Source organism: Tenrec ecaudatus, chromosome 16, assembly GCF_050624435.1.
Source record: "Tenrec ecaudatus isolate mTenEca1 chromosome 16, mTenEca1.hap1, whole genome shotgun sequence".
NCBI classification, from domain to species: domain Eukaryota; kingdom Metazoa; phylum Chordata; class Mammalia; order Afrosoricida; family Tenrecidae; genus Tenrec; species Tenrec ecaudatus.
Window position 1 is genome coordinate 12,419,383 of NC_134545.1, and position 14,164 is coordinate 12,433,546.

The following is a 14,164-nucleotide window of genomic DNA, read 5'->3' on the forward strand; positions in this document are numbered from 1 at the left end:
CCAACACCACTGGCCGGTGATGCCTGCAGGTGACCCGAAGCCAGGATAGCCCATCCCTAAACCTCAGATGGGCAGTGTCCTCGGACATCCACTGCTCTGTGCAGACACACTCGCCCCACCTGGGGCTTGGGTAGCTTTTGCAAACCCGTGTCACTTAAAGAGTGGCATAAACACCAGTGACATGGGGGTGTTGCTGCCATCGGCCTCGATTTCCTTCTGCATCCTGAGTACCTGACTAGGAGGCGCCTCGACTTGTTCATTCATGATGGGATAACAGGAAATACACAGAACAAGATATAAGCCCTCTTCCCTGCCCATCACCCATAAGAGGAAGGGACCCAATGTCCCACCAAAGATATGTCCACATCCCAAGCCCCTGAACCTGTGAATTCAACCTTATTTGGAACAAGATCTTTACGGATGTAATTAAGTTAACCATCTTGAACTGAGATCATCCGGATTATCACGTGGGCCCTAAAAAGAGGAGACACACAGAGGAGGCGGCAAATGAACCCAACCAAGATTGCAGTTACAGCCGCCAGAAACTGCAAGAGGCAAGGGACAGGGCCTCCCTGGAGCCTCTGCAGAACAGTGGCCCTGCTGGCACTTTGATTTTGAACTTCTGGCCACTAGAACTGTGAGAGAATGCATCTCTGTTAATTTCAAACCAAGCCTGTGGCCAATTGTCGCAGCAACTCCAGGGAGTTCATCTTGTTGCATGCATGGGAAAAGGGGCCACGTGAGGAAAAAGCATCGGTGGGCTCAACAGGATTTGAATAATAAGAATAAGAGGTTGCGTCCATTGACCCCTTATCACATACCCGGTTAGTAAAAATCAAAACCACCCTCATTGGCCTTGAGTCAGTTTTGATGCCTAGTGACAAAAGGCTGTAAATCTTGGTTTTACTGAAAGTCTCATCTTTTTCTCGCGTGGAGCGGCTGGTGGTTACTTGGCAGTAAACCACGACAGCACCAATGCTCCCAGTTAGAGAGCAGTAGGACTACATTTGAACCCAGGAAGTTGGAAGGCCAAGAGCTTATGCTCTCAACCAACACTGCTAGCCAGGACTCCTCAGAAAGAGTGAAAACTATATTTGGAAAGTGAGAAAGGAAGGTGATAAGAGATGCTCCATCTGAAGAAGAATTTGAGGGGGATTTGAGCAATTCTGGGGCCTGCTGCCAGGGAAGTGATATAGAAAAAATTTTTTGCCTGACATAAATAGAATCTCATTTATGGTGTTCCTTGAGAAGTTTGATAAAGATCTAAATTATTCTCTGGGTATTTCACTTAACATTCATCTACTTACTTTTGGTGTGAGACCTGTACACATGGTGCTTGTATTTTATGCAGGTTACTCTTTCATCTGTTGAACGTCCGTTCATTGAGCTTTGGCTTACCTACCAAAGCCTGTGCTGGCAGACTGACGGATGAATGAAAAACAGATCCTGCCTTGTGGGGCTCAGCACATGCAGATGGGCTGGGGCCAGCATATGAGGGGGGACCCCCCAAAAATGGAAAAAAAACTGTGGTAGGTGGAGCTTTCACAGTATGCATTTGTCCCTGCTGGGTGAGCCTCAAGCAACTTACTCTGAGTTAGTGCACACTGTGGCCTCTCCTGGGAAGGTGCTGTCTGGTCACAGTGTATTTTTTTATGAAAGCAGTTTAGTTCGAACCTCGTTTTCTGTGTTGGCTGAGTTAAGAGGATGGTGTGCAGCTGTGAAACTTTGTTTCCTGCTTGGAGAAAGATGCCACAGAGACCGTTGTGATGTTGAACACAGATTACCAGGACAGCACAGTGGGAAAAACTCAAGTGTGCGAGTGTTTTTCTCATTTCATAAAAGGTGAAATGTCAATTGATTGATGAGAAACCTTGGATGAAAATGTCGACTTGTAATGCATTTGGAGTTCCTTCTACCAGGTCAGACTGTTAATCAAGCTTTCAATTTGGAGGCTCTGAAAATATCGCGTACCAGTGTGGGATGAAAAAGGCCTGATTTGTGGCAGACAGGGGACTGGTTTTGCCACCATGACAGTACATCTGCTCGCGTAGCCATTTCAGTGTGCTGTTTTTGGCAAAGAACAGCATGCCTTTCTTGCCCCATGCACTTGACCTCACTCCGCAAGACTTCTTTTTGTTTCCACGAATATAGAGGGACATGAAAAGTCAGCAATTTGAAGGTGTAAAAGAGGTGAAGAAAAAAATGAGGGCGGTGCTGTCAGCCATCCAAACAGATGAGTTTGAAAAATGTTCCCAAGAATGGAATCCCAGATTTGACAAATGCATTAAGTGTAATGGAGAATATTCTGAAGGTGATGAGGTTGTTTTGTAAAAAAATAATAATAATAATTAAATTAAATACGTAGCTTTAAAAACAATTCTGGATTTTTGGAGGGTCACCCCCTCATAAAACAGCTAGCATGTGTTTTTATGCCGTCAGATAAAGCAGAGGGAGAGAGAACAGTCTGTATGGGACCCCGCCTCCTCTAACCTGTTCCATGTCCTTGGATCATTGTACCTGCCAGCTAACCAGAGGCACGATCCTTGGCAGACAGTTAATGTGTGGTGTGAATTACCCTATCCAACTAACACAATCTGATTTTCTTTTTTTAAAAGAGATTTCTCCAAGGTTTTGGTACAGGCTTGAGTGGAGTGGGGAATGGGACATTGGAGAGAGGCTGATGGACAGAATGGCTATTCCTAAATTTCACCCTTCAGTGGCCTCCCCCAGCCCCTCTTGAAAGGTAGAGTTTGAGGAATAGGTGTGCCGTCTTCCCATCAGCCCAGCGTCACCCAGTTTCTGCCAGTGTCAGAGCAGACTGCCCTTTCTTTGAAAAGCCTCAGTGGCGCAGTGGTCAAACACTTGGCTCTGGTCAAAACTGTCAGGTTGGTGGTTCGAATCCACCAGTTGCTGAAAGATGTGGTGATCAGTCCTTGAAAACCCTATGGGGCCATTCTGCCCTAGAGGGTCGCTATGAGTTGGCTAGTGCCCCTTTCTTCACTTGAGCACCAGAAAGTGGACAGTGTTTGGAGGCCATATGATATGAAAACATAAATCCCATCATGGTTATGGTCACTCTGCTGTATTCCTATAGTTGAATTTGCATAATATATTTACATAAATGATAGGACCAGATAGAAGGACAAGTTTTAGTGGAAGTCATTAGCTGCCACCAGGTTGCCACCAACCCATGGTGACCTTATGTTACCCAATGCTGCTGCCCCCTCAGAATCGCTGGCATGCCCAAGTTCCCTGTGGAGGCTGGGGCACCAGTCCATGTCTCCGAGGGTCTCCCTCGCCCTCGCTGACCCTCCTTTGGTAATCAAAGTGTCCAAAGCAAGTAAGTGAGGCCACGTTCTGTTGTGATCTACCAGGTTTTCCTCGGCTGATTTTCAGAAGTCGATCTCTAGGTCTTATTTCCTAGTGTGCCTTCATTCAGAAACTCTGCTGTCACCTGTCTCTCATGGGCGAACCTCTCTGGTATCTGAACTGCCTGTGGAATAGGATCTGGCACCCTAGCAACACACAAACTACCACAGACGGACGGACAAGCTATCAAAAGTACTTGCCCTATACAGGTACTTTGTGGTAGTCACCTAATCTGGTGTCAATTTAAGGATGTAGAGTGTAGGGGTGGAGCCTAGGCTTTCAATCTGGAGCTAGCCAATGAGACTTCTGTGTGGACATGGACTTCCCCCTGAGAATTCAGGAAAATCTGGTACTTCCTCCTTAGAGGCAGAAGACACATCTCTCTCTCTTTCTCTCTCTGCTACTCCCTGGAAGACATTGCAGAAGACAAGCCACATGGACGCAACCAGACCTTGGCAGCCGGAGAAGCCACAGAGAGACCCTTGCCAGCAGTGAGATGTTATGACGCCACTGGACCCAAAGACTTTCCACCCACTGGCTTGAGATCATCCTACATTTGAGATCACTGCATGTGTTTCGTGAGTCTGAAGAGGACTTTATGGATAGGTATCAGACATATGGGCTCATAGCAAACTTACGGCCTTGGATTGGATGTTTTCTTAATGTACAATTGCTCTTGTAGATAAACCTCTTCCTTCTACACATATGGGTGTCCATGAATTTGTTCCTCTAATCCACCCAGACTAACACATACTTGCTCCGGTCGTTTCTCGGAATAAAATGTGGACTGCTTGGCTGTCCGTGTAGCTGTCCCGAGGGAGGGCAGCCCTCTAGCCAAGTTGAAACTTGTCCACAGAAGTCTGGCAGCCAATTTCCTGAGTCCAACATACAATGGTTCCAGAGTTGACGTATTTACTCAAAAACACGTGTTTTCTCTCACTGTTCATGCGTAAATGGGTGTACCTACTTTCCACTCTCCAGTAGTGCATATTGTGTGACATGTTCCAAAGTGGACTCGGGGGAATGCTGGTGGAAGAAGTTTCCTGGGTTAAGTAAGCGTGGAGCCCACCTCCCCCTGGCTGGGCATTCTCACACCCATCTGGTCTAAACACATCTGGTTAAGTTGATTTCATTTGGCACTGGCCAAATTCCATTGGCCACAAAAGGAGCCCTCTTCTCTGCCTTTTGGGTGCAGAAGCAGAGGAGAGGAGGAGGCCAAGAGGTGGCCAAGGCCACTCCTGGCCTCTGCAGTCTCAGGACAAACCTGAGCGGGGAGAGGATGAAGTTGTACACTGGTTTGGATCTGCATTGGCGGTTTTAGATGGGAAAGTGGCTGGAAGCCTGTAGGACACTGCTAAGGGCTGGGTAAGGGAGGTTTGAACGAACTTGGCTGACAGCTGTCTTGAAAGGAGAATCAACCCACCCCTTTCATGTTTGTGGCCACCAGATTCAAATACACAGAAACCTGGGACAGAGATTGCCAGGCATCTTCTACCCGGAGGCCTCCGTACTGGCTAGAGAAGTCTCTGGGTGGGACGCATGGTTAATGTGCTCAGCTTCTGGCTGGATGTAAGATTGGAGCTCACATCTACTGAGAGGTACCTTGGAAGAAAGACCTGGTGCTCTCTTTCTGAGAAAGCAGCCATTGAAAACCCCATAGTGCATAGTTCTACAGTGACACTCACAGAATCACCGTAAGTCAAAATCAATTTAATAGCCACTGGTGGTGGGTTGAAAGTTGTCCTTTCAAAAGAAGTGTTTGTCTGGAACCTCAGAACCTGGCCTGATCTGGAACAGGGTCTCTAGACATGTAACCCAGGTGAGGAGCAAGATGATATCATACTGGATTAGCTGTTGCAACTCTTGATCTGAGGTGCTATTGCGGAGGTTCCAGCCCATAGCAACCCTTCATACTACACAGCAAAGCCCTGCCTGCTCCTGGACCATCCTCACAATGGTTGTTACATGGGAGCCCATTGCTGCAGCCACTGTGCCCATCCATCCCATGGAGGGTCTTCCTCCTTCTCCTGGACCCTCTGCTTGACCAAGCATGAGCTCTCTTTCCAGGGAGCAATCACTTCTGATAACCGGTCTGTCACATGTGAGACAAAGTCTTGCTATCCTGACGTCTAAGGAACATTCTGGCTGTAATGGGCAGATTTGTCTGTTCTTCAGGCAGTCTGTGGTATAGTTAAGATTCTCCACTGAGACCCTAATTCCAAAGCATCAATTCTTCCATTTTAAAAAATTCGCTATACAACTTTCATAGGCATATGAGTGAATTTTTAAAAATATGCCACTTCGGGTCAGGTGTGACTCAGCCCAGTCAGTGATGTTCTTACTCTGTTCCTCCTTAAAGAAAAATCTTCGGCAGCCGATTTTCCCAATGCAACATATCATTTAATTTCTGGACTGCTGCTTCCAGGGGTGCCGATTGTGGAGAGCCAAGCCAAATGACATGCTTGACAACTTCAGGCTCTTCTCTGCTTATCATGATATCTCTTCCTGGTCCCGTTGTGAGGATTTTTGTTTCCCTTAGGCCAAGGTGCAATCCACACTCAAGGCTCACTCTTGTCTCTGGTCTCCATCAGCAAGAGGCTCAAGTTCTCTTCAAGTTCATCAGGCAAGCTTATAGCATCCTCCAGTTTGGATGTCACCCTCTGCTTCATAATAGCCCTGCTTCTCAAAATATTTGCTCAGCATACAGAATGAATAATGCAGGGAAAGGATGCTACCCGGACACGCCCCTTCCCTGATTTCTAAACCACACAGCCTTCCCTTTCTGTTCCCGAGGACTCCCTTGCTGGATTAGGGTGGACCCTCACGCCAGTGAGTGACCTTTAAAGAAACAGCAAAGGACACACGGAAACGTGGGCCAAGAAGAATGGCATGGGGGAAGAGGCAAAGACAGAGATTGGAGTGGCACTGCCACAAGACAAAGACACCAGCTGCTGGGAAGGTGCAGCCAAGAATCCTCCTCCCCCTCTAGAACCCTGAAGGATGTGGTCTTGCTGACCCCTTGATTCCAGACTGGTGACAACGAAGAGAAGAAGGGCTTCTGTTGTTAAGGGGCCACACTCATGATAGAGGGTTACATAGCCCTAAGGAAACGAAAAGAGTCCCCACTGACCGTCACTGCTGAGTGGGGCGGGTTACCCCAGCCAGATGGCGATTCAAGCTGCACCCCCTGTAGAAGAAGTGACAGCTGAATGAGACGCACGTGAACTTGAGACGTAACCAGTGTTTTGCACAGATGCCCCCGAGTTAGTTCCAACCATAGCAACCCCATGACAAGGAAACACTGTCCAGTCCTGCCTCCTCTTCACAATCCTTCTGATACTGGGGCCCCTGGTCGCAGCCACTGTGTCCGTCCACCTCATCGAGGGCCTTCCTCTGTTTTGCTACCCCTCTATTTTACCAAGCATGACGTCCTTCTCCAGGGACTGGTCTCTCCTGACAATATGTCCCAAGTATGTGAGATGGAGTCTCACCATCTTTGCCTCTAAGTAGCACTCTGGTCTCGTGCTTCCTCTAAGACAAGGCTTGTTCATCCTTTTAGCAGTCCACGGCCCTTTTCTTCACCAGCACCACAATCTGAACACATCAGTTCTTCGGTCTTCTTTATTCGATGTCCAACTTTCACATGCAGAGGAGACCACTGAACATACCACGGCTTGGGCCAGGCGCCCCTTAGTCCTCAAAGCAACCTCCTTGCTTTTCAACACTCCCAAGAGGTCTCATGCTGCAGATTTGCCCAATGCAATGCAGCCTTCGGTTTCTTAACTGCTGCTTCCATGAGCACTGATTGTGGATCCAAGCCAGGCCACTGCTTGGCTGTCATTCCTTCGTCCTGTGGTGGCTTGTGCAATGCTGTGATGCCGGAAGCAATGCCACTAGAATTTTGATTGTCAGCAGAGTCTCCCAAAGCGAGCAGGTTTCGGCGGAGCTCTCAGACTAAGAAGACACTAAGAAGACGAAATGTTCGGCATAGATTCGAATAATTAGCATCAGACTGCTTGGAGGTGTTGGGGGCTTAGCGCCAGCATGGATAAGAAAAGCTGGGTTGCAGAGAAAGGGGAGGATTTAGGGACACAGAATCAGTCAGGGGGATGACAGACACAAAGGGGCTGATGAAGCCCACGAATCTCCAAAGGTAAGTCAACTAGGAAAGATATGAAGGCCAGGGCAGGTCTTCCTGGGAACTTCATCTCGGCAGACCCGACATGCAGCAACTTGAAGAAGAGGATCTGCTGGCAGGAGAACAGGGGAGACTGAATCGCCAAGGTGAACTTGCAGCAGGTTGCCAGGGCTGGGTCCAAGGGGTCAGGCAGCGATTTTGCAATTCATCTCCTTTTCAGCCTTTCCACCCTCACACTGTCAGTCAATGTTCCCGAAGTTCAACTCCTCTCTGTGCCCTTCATCAGGGCTCCACCTCCCTGGGCCTCCATTTTCTGATCTATGAAATGGGCACGTTGGTGTTCTGTACTGCCAAGAAAGAACACACCAGGGAGGCTATGAAATAATGCCTGCCAGGCTGCTTCCACAGTTCTGGGCACAGAGCATTTGCTTGCAAACATTAGTTATCCCTGCTTTAATGCATCCAAAGTGGTACAGTATTGGCAAAGAGTATCACATGTGCCCTGAGCTGCCCAGGGAACGAACAAATAAGGCTCAGAAGACAGTTCAACTAGCATGCCCCTTCGAAGCAAGGAAGGAGAGATTTGATTTGCTGACTTCAGACAGGTCACTAGGAAAGACCGAGGACTTGGAAAGGACGCCGGGGTTGGTAAAATATGAAGCCAAGGAAACCCAATCCACTGCCATCGGGCGGAGGACTAACGGAATGAGAGCAACTCTCAAGAGCTGCACCAACTGGGTCCCAGGTGACAACACTTACCGTATATTCGAGTAGAAGCCGCATTTTTCAGCACATTTTTTAATGCAGTTTTTGTGGTGCCTCAGTGGACATTCGGGTAGGCTTATACTCAAGTACATATGGTAGGAAGATGGTGCAGGGCCAGGCAGCGTTTTATTAGGTTGAACATAACACTGCCATGAGTCGGAGCTGGCCAGCCAGCAATCCCCAACCCAAATCCAAACTGAACCCAAACTCACTGCTTCACAACCCAATAGGACAAGGTAGAACTGCCCTCATGAGTTTCCGAGACCATAACTCTTTACAGGATTAGAAGGCCTCTTCTGTCTCCCGTGGACAGTCTGGTGATTTCGAACTGCTGACCTTGCAGCTCACCCTGTACCCACCATGCCCCAATCGCCCACAGCAGCCAGTAGAAGGCAACAACACTATGCTGCAGCTGATGTGCTTCCGATTCATTTCTTATCCATTTGCTGGCACTTAGCAGATGCTCAGTGTCCACCCTGCCTGGCGCCCGGCACTTTGCCCCTGGTTTCATTTCTCCCAACAGCTAGGGGAGGAAGCAGTGACAAGCGATACCATCTTGCAGTTCAGGACACTGAGGTTGGAAGAGGGCCAGGCCTGGGGCCCAGAGTCACCCAGATGACGAAGTCTGCATTCAAACTCAAGTCTGAAGACATCACCCCACCCCCCTAACCCAGGCTCTCAATGACAAGGGTATCAGTATGTGAACGGACCTACTCCCACGCAGGAGAACCTGAGGGGCAGCAGCAGTTCTATTGCCCTGCACCTTCCAAAAAGACCCCTTTCCCTGGTACAGCAGCAGCATGACGTTTCCCTTTCCAATACACGGACTTAGCCGCTCGATTCCCGCTGGCTGAAAGACAGAGGCAGCCCAAATGCCCATCGGTAAATGAACAGATCAACAACACAAAAACGTGATCAAGCCATACAGTGCAACAGGATCCTGCCGAAAGAGGAGGGGAGTCCTGGTCCCCGCTGCCAGGTGGCGGAGGCTCAGAAACATGCCGCAGAGTGAGAGAAGCCAAACCCAGAAGGTCACATCTTGCAGGGTGTCTTTTATAGAAATATCCAGAATAGGTAAATCCATGGAGACAGGCAGCAGATTGGTGGTTGCCAGGCCCGGGTGGAGGAGGGGGGGCGGTGGGGGGGGGGGCAAGGGGATGTGGGGAGAAAAGAGAAGACACCCCGGAGCGGACCAGGGGAGTTTGACTTGGGGGGTGACAGAAAAGCTGGAACTTGGCTAGCAGTGGCCGTTGGGCGGCATTGTGCAGGCATGAAGGGCCATGCACTCCGTGTCCCCCACCCCCGCAAAGCTTGACATCCATCCGTCCATTGCACCACGTGCCAGTTCAGAAAACAGCTCTAAAAAAAGGAGTCTGTTTATTTCAAGAAAAGGGACGGACACGAAGCAAAGCGTCAAGGTCGGAGTGAGGCAGAGCACTCAGGGTGGCAAATGTTGTGAAGGGGGCCCCTGGAGAACCTCGGCCCTGTCGCCCACAAAAAGCCCTGTAGTTGTTGGCTGCAGGGGATCTGCTCTTCCCCCCTTCACCCCTGCTCACGGCAACCCACCACAGGTCCTGTGTCATGCACCCCCATGATGGGCTCCCAACTCCTTACGTGTGCACACACTGCATCTCACCCTCCCCCGCTCTCCTGCAGGCAGCTCATGCTTCAGAAAGACTTGTTGAGCTCCTCCCAGCTTGGTTAATTGAGTTAAGGCGAGCCGCACCGACTGGACGCGGCAGCTGGCCGGGCTGGAGGACCGCCAAGTTGAGTGTGTGAAGAATTGCACTCCTTCAGTAAGTGGCGGCAGGCTAGTTTTAGTCTTGGGGCCAGAGACTGGGGGGCTGACTTGTGCTGCACCGGCATCTCCTGAGCCAGGCCCACAACATAACATAACCCTCTCTCCCCGGAAATCCTCCAGTGTGCTCTCGCTGAAAGTGATGGGTAAGACGGTGTAGGGAAGTGCATTGGGACTTGAGTCCACTCAGCTCAAAGCCCCTGGGGGTTGGAATGGGGTGCTAGTCCCCAAGGGAGGCAGAGCACTTCCTGTCTGTCTGTCTGCATATAGGTGCGGGCAATAAACTGCCTCTTTGCCGCCAAAGGCCTGATGCCTCTGCAGAGCGCAATCTCTGGGCTCCAGCAGCCTTGGGCTTGCATCTGGCCGAGGACCCAGGCAGGTGACTGCAGCTCCGCACCCGGGTTTCCTGGTTTGTAAAACAAGGGTGTGGGTGATAGCACCCGCAGCACTGGGCTGCTGGGTGGATCCAGTGAAAAGAGTACACAGAGCGCACAGTCCCAGGAACATGGTGCGCTCTCCCCAAAGTAAGCTGTTTGCTTTACGATCCCTGCCGTTGCTATTGTGAGCAAGGTCACCAGGCTGATGTTCCCAGCAGGGTCATGGTGTCAGTACTCAGCGCAGCCTTCCCGGCATGGCAGGGATGGACGGAGGGAGCAGCTGTTTGTAAACTTCCTCTCAAACGGAAGCACATGGATGTGCTTCTGGAACGGGGCTGGGAGGGAGGAGCAGGATTCTGGCTGTTTGTCTCACTTCTGGCAGAAGCCCGAGTCCCCAGCGGCTGCCTAACCCTGGTGCAGGGAGCTGGGAGACAGCAAACAAGTTCCACTCCGGGAAGCTGCCCCACGTGGTAAGGTCTGTGTCCTTGGCTAAATAAATCAGGAATGGGAAGCAGGGAGAGAGAGAGAGAGAGAGAGAGAGAGAAAGCTGCAGAGTGGAGAGGGCAAGATCTGGATCAGGAGGTGCAGGAGGTGAGTTCGCGCATGTTCATTCATCAGTGCTTGGCCTTGATCCAGTCCTTGCCTCTTTCTTCTAAGCCAGCGGTTCTCAACCTGTGGGTCGTGACCCATTTGGGGTGGGTGGGGGTTGAACAACCCTTTTACAGGGGTTGCCCAATTCATAACAGTAGCAAAATGACAGTGATGAAGTAGCAACAAAAACAATGTTACGGTTGGGGGAGTCACCACCACATGAGGAACTGTATGAAAGGGCCGCGGCCTTGGGAAGGTTGAGAACCACTATTAAGTCATTGCTCCTCATTCATGCATAAGAGAAAGGGCAGAGGCTGCAGAACATCACAGCGCTGTGAGCCTACATATATCCAGGGGAGCCTTATGTTTCAATGAAACTACATGAGGGATCCGGAAATGCAGGCAGGCACAAAAGTAGCTGGATGTTTGCTGTCAGGGCAAGCGGACAGCTCACATGCCCCACTGCTGCTAATCAAAAGGTTCAAGGTTTGAGCCCACTCCGGTGCCTCAAAAGAAAGGCCTGGCGATATATCCCAAAGCACTAGCCACCGTGAACCCTGTGTGGCACAGTTATGCTGTGACGCACATGGGCTGCCGTGAGTCAGAGCCAGCAGCATAGCACACGGACGTAGAAGGATGCTACTGCCACAGGCACTGAGCTCCTCCATCACCCTCCAGCAGCTCCCAAGATGCCCACTATGCAAGCTAAGGGCGAGGCGGAGGCAGGCCTGGAGACTCAGGCCGGCCTGGAGACTAAGCCTTGAGACGAAGAGGGCAGACTTTTGGGGCAGGGCGCCTACCCCTCCCTGATGCTGAGACCTGGGTCTCTCACCCACCTGCCACCTCTCACTCCTTGTGGCAAGAGCGCCCCAATCTTCTGTAGGTCATAGCTTCCCTCAGTCCATGTGAGAGGCAGAGCTGGGGTGCGGAAGCCAACTTGTGCCTGGGGCCCGGCTGTGACCATTGGCTCAGCAATGGGCATGGGACCCTGCCAAAGCCATCACTCAGCCTGTCAGTCCCACTCCTGGCACCTGGAGCGGGGGAAACCAGGAGCAAGGCTGGCTTTGACTCTAGGAGCGGTCAAGTAGTATAGATGCAAAACACGCACCGCTTATCAGGCATCAAAGAACAAGAAACCATATCATTGTAAATGAGGGTGAGTGCAGAGTGGGGACCCAAAGCCCATCTGTGGGCAACTGGACACCCCTTACAGAAGGGTCACGGGGAAGAGACAAGCCAGTCAGGGTGCAGTGTAGCAACGATGAGATATACAACTTTCCTCTAGTTCCTAAATGCTTCCTCCCCACTATCATGATCTCAATTCTGCCCTACAAATCTGGCTAGACCAGAGGACGTACATTGGTACAGATAGGAACTGGAAACACAGAGAATCCAGGACAGATGATCCCTTCAGGACCAGTGGTGAGAGTGGCAATACCCGGAGGGTGGAGGGAAGGTGGGGTCGAAAGGGGGAATTGATTACAAGGATCTACATCTAACCTCCTCCCTGGGGGTCAGACAACAGAAAAATGGGTGAAGGTAGACGCCAGGCAGTGTAAGATATGACAAAATATAAGTATGACCCACTAGTGAGGGTTTTGTTTTTCCTTACGTTGAGTTGGAATTGATACTGAAGGCTGCCAGCCTTGATCTTCATCGCCAAATGCTTTAAGGTCTCCTCACTATCAGCAAGCAAGGTTGTGCCATCGGCGTATTGCAGGTTGTTAATAAGCCTTCCTCCAATCCTGATGCCACATCCCTCTGCACATAATCCAGATTATGTGCTCAGCCTACAGATTGAATAAGCATGGTGAGAGGATACACCCCTGATGCGCACCTTTTAAACCAAGTAGTCTTCCCTTGCTTTGTTTGCACAACTGCCTCTTAATCCATCTATAGGTTCCACATGAGCACAAGGAAGTGTCCTGGAATTCCCGTTCTTCTCCAGGTGATCCATAGTTTGTTATGATCCATATGGTAGTTACATAATCTGGTGTCAATTTGAGGATTGGGAGTGTAGGGGTGAAGTCTAGGCTGTCAATCAGGAAATAGCCAATGAGGGCTCTGTGTGGGCATGGCCTTCCCCTAAGGATTCTGGGAATTCCTGGATTTCCTCCTTGGAGGTGGGAGACAGACTCTCTCTCTCTGGGCTCACTCCCTTGGAGACTCTCTACTGATAACACTCACTCCCTGAGATGTTCTACTGACAAGACACGTGGCACTATGCTGATAGACCCTGTGCCTTGGGAACTGGAGAAGCCACATGGAGAATCTTGCCAGTGCTGAGATGCTTCCACTGCCACTGGATCCAAAGACTTTCTACCCACTGGCCTGTGATCTTCCTGCATTTGGCATCATTGCATGTGTTTTGTGAGTCTGAAGAGGACTTTATAGATTGGTATCAGACATATGGGCCAATATCACACTTGTGGGCTTGGACTGGATTGGGTTGGGATGCTTTCTTAATGTACAATTATCCTTTCTACAAAACTCTCTCTTATACATGTATGTGAGTGTCTATGAATTTGTTTCTCTAGTCTACCCAGACTAACATTCACACAGTTGTATGTCATGGCATAGCCAATAAAACACAAATCAATATCTTTCTGGTGTTCTCTGCTTGTGGCCAAGATCTATCTGATGCCAGCAATGATATTCCTTGTTCTGTATCCTCTTGTGAATCCTCTGGCAGCCCCCTCTCGATGTACTGCTACAACCATTGTTGAATGATCTTCAGCAAAATTTCACCTGCATGTGGTATGAATGATAATTGTCCTATCATCTGAACATTCTGATGGGTCCCTGTTCTCTGGAATGGGTACAGATATGGATGTCTTGCAGTACGTTGGCCAGGTCCCTTTCTTCCCAAATTCTCAAGGGAGGCAATCATATCAGTCCAGAGAAAGCCTGGATAAACAGATGAGACACATTGATCTGAGGAGCGAAGGCAGGTGAGCTCCCAGGAAAACCTCTAGCCAAGCACACACCCAGAGTCAGTTCTTCCTGGGACAGGCAGCCTGGCCTTTCCTGTTCCTGACAGCCAGAGGTCTCTGAACACCACTGTGGTCTTCTTGGGAGCCTCCAACACAAAGAGCCCTGCATGCCACCTGCCTTGTCACAGCCGTC

At 50.0% G+C, this 14,164-nt stretch overlaps 1 long non-coding RNA gene across 2 annotated transcripts in view; it reads right to left on the minus strand.

Annotated features, from left to right (window-relative positions):
* Positions 1 to 14,164, minus strand: part of LOC142429105 (uncharacterized) — a 48,012-nt gene that overhangs the window by 19,808 nt on the left and 14,040 nt on the right. The window contains exon 1 of one of the 2 annotated variants that reach the window (XR_012780413.1): positions 12,651 to 12,876. The exons of the other annotated variant lie outside the window; for it this stretch is intronic. This is a non-coding gene — a long non-coding RNA (uncharacterized LOC142429105). Of the gene's footprint in view, positions 1 to 12,650; positions 12,877 to 14,164 lie in introns of those variants that run through there. 2 annotated transcript variants of the gene reach the window in all.